The sequence below is a fragment of the Monopterus albus genome, unplaced genomic scaffold (genome assembly GCF_001952655.1).
Source record: "Monopterus albus unplaced genomic scaffold, M_albus_1.0 scaffold329.1, whole genome shotgun sequence".
NCBI lineage: Eukaryota > Metazoa > Chordata > Actinopteri > Synbranchiformes > Synbranchidae > Monopterus > Monopterus albus.
Window position 1 is genome coordinate 188,979 of NW_018128209.1, and position 3,185 is coordinate 192,163.

Consider the following 3,185-nt stretch of genomic DNA (forward strand, 5'->3'; position numbering starts at 1 on the left):
GGCGACATGCCAAACCTCCTCAGCCTCCTCAGGAAGTACAGCCACCGTTGGGCCTTCTTGACCTAATGTGTGGTGTTAAGTGTCCAAGTGAGGTCCTCACTGATGTGGACGCCCAGGTATTTGAAGCTGCTCACCCTCTCCACCTCGAGCCCCCAGATGAACAATGGCCGATGAGATCTCCTCTCCTTCCCCATGTCCATTATCATTAATCTGTTTCCAAGGGGATTCTGTCAGACCCGAACATAACATTTACCTTACGCATCATGTATGACAAGTCCCATGCAATATCTTATAAAAGAAATATGACAAATGTTTGCTTTCGCTCTCATTTTCCTTTGTCCCTATTCTCACATTGAAATCGTGCATCCAGAAAGTCTGCCCTCATTTTCACATCCATCCTTTTTTGTTACATTACTCCATGGCATCTTGTTGCTTTGAAACCCTGAGGTGAAAAAAGTGCCTTTGATATTCCATTGCGAAACTTCAAAGCCGAGTGCTGCTGTAATTGACCTTGAAATAATTAGGTAGTGAATTGTTGATACTGACTGTTTTTACATTAAGAAGGCCTGCTAGCTCATGCAAGTTCAGGCTGTATCACATGGCTGCAGTCACATGGACTCTGTGATGAAGGGTCAGAAAGACTAATACTCCTACGTCTGTATACAATTGGTAGTGTATATACAGACAATATGCAGCTGGTCCCCACCATGCAAATTATTCGGTGTTTGAGGGATGACTTGGATTAAGATTACAGTTAGGATTACAATTGAGGAGATGAATGTAAATCAGTCTCCCCTGAAGTAACGGAAACACAACGTGAGTGTATATGTGTGTCTACATGGTGCTACTAGTGAAGTGGCCTCAGTTGCTCTAATGAACCTTCAGACATAGTAACAGAGATGAGGGCCAAAGATATTTTGTGTGTCTGTCATGCATGGCTTCAAGTAATGCCGAGATTTGTGTGTACAGTACATACATTTGTGTGTACATGTTGTTAGTGATATCTTTTGTGGCCAGTGGGGCTGAGAAGCCTGCAAGTTGGTGATAGCACTGGCCTCTGTTGTGCTCTAGCTAATCTACTGAACTGCAAGGCACGGGGCGGGGGTCAAGGAGAGGCCCCATCCTCTCAAGCAGCTCGGCCTAGCAATCTAAAACACTCCCTCTGACTTAGTGTACTCCTTCTCCTCCTCTTCCTCCACCAATGTGGAACCAAACAGAGGTGATACGATACCAGGAAGAGAGTGCTGTTGTTTTTCATACAACCAGTGCCCTACCTTAGTTAGTGGACTTAATAAAAGTTAGACCTGCATGCAGGTCAAGAGAAAGTGGCACAGTATGAGTGTTTAAGTAAAAAAAAAAAAAAAAAAGAAAAAAAGTCAAACACACTGTGACCCTTATTGTCTATTTGTTGTGTTATCCAAAAGCAGAAACATTAAAACTAGAGGTGTAAAGGATCTCTAGGCCACAACATGTGTATTGTATGGTTATGTGCTTTATTTTGGAGTAACTTCCTGTTTGAGAAGAAGTCTAGTTTTATACCAAAAATATGGAAGTATAATTGACACAAAAAGGGACGTAAAAAAAGCAGTTGTAGGCGGTCAAAGGAGATACAAGTTATAATATATAAAGATTTAGCCAAGGTCGATAGGGGAACAAGGTTTGTTACAGTTATAAATATGTTTGAATATCATGGAAATGTTTTTTATGTTTACGGATATTTTGGTTAAGCTAAAAGTTAATGTTATGCTAGCTAATTTAATGAGCTAAGCTATATAAAGTGTATAAATTGTAATTGTTTGTTTTTGTCTAGCTCTTACGTTGGAGAACGACTGTAAATTAAAGTCAATTAACCATCAGTTCTGGCTTTCTTTTTCGACTGGAAGCTACAGTAAGAGCGTGATCGCCACCACATGCTGCACAATATGGTCGCAAGGTCTAACGGCAATACCCACAACATCCAGCAGATGGCAGATGTTGGTCAGAAAATCTAAAGGATAAAGGAATAAAGAAACGGGATTGAAAATGGAGGATACACATGCTTCATCTATCAGTCCAATAGACAATGAAAAAAATCACAAGCTTGCAAAAGGAAGTTCAAGACCTAAAAGACTTGCTTCAAAATGAAGGCGAGAATAGACAAGACATTGAAGATTCAATCACATGTACAGAACAAATGCTGAGTCAGCTACAAGATAAAATCCAAAGCATGCCAGAAATGCCAAGACGCTCGGAAAGAGTAAAGGTGCAAACAGAAAAGATGATGTAGTGGTAAAAGCAAACTGAATATAGTCAGAATATAGTTAATATTTATTAGCATTGTTGATAGGCAAATGTTAGTAAAGTATAATGGTGTACATGGTCATGAGTGAACTCTGCTCTTTTGTAAGTGTCTCTGCAAGAATATTGGGCGTCAGACTTCCTGTTTTTCAGTACAGGCTGCAGGAGATTCCCAAAATAGAGAAATGTAACCAGGGTGGGGGCCCGTTGGACGTCAAGATCTGGACAATTGCAGGAAGTTGGGAAATAGCCATATAGTTAGCTGCAGAGCTGATCAGGCAGAGAGTGTGGGTGTGAGTGAGGACCTGGAGAGAAGACTGAGCTGGCTGACCCGACCCTCTGCAGAGGCCCAAACCTTAAAGGTGATCCTGTGTCTCGCCCTCCAAACCATTATCATAAAATATTGTTCAATAAATGATGATTGGCACTGCAGTGATTCTCCCTGTGAATTTATTTTAGCCATGACAGACTGGTGTTGTCGGCTCAGTAGGAGTGGGTCAGAGAGGTCCAGCGCCTGGCAGCGGCTTCCTGGGCGCAGAGCCGGCTTTTCACAAGTGGCCACTGAAAAAGGGTAAGTTTCCTTTTTCATATATTGATGTATGGCTCTCTCTGTGCCTGTGGAGCGCTGTGTTGAGTGCCGGTAGGTTTATTTTAAACCTAAACGTATCTCCTGATTTTCAAGGATCTGCGTGCATTCAGAAAAATAATTAAATAAATAAAGTGGGAGAGAAAAAGAAAAGGAAAGAGGGCTGGAGATAGGATCGCCAGTACTGACTTTGACGCTGTATATATGACTTAACACTTACTAATTAGATGACTGTGTGATTGTGTTGGGTGTGGCAGTTGTGGTTTTATGAATACGAGAGATGCAGCCAATTAGGTGTTAAAATGTTTGTATAGGCAGAACC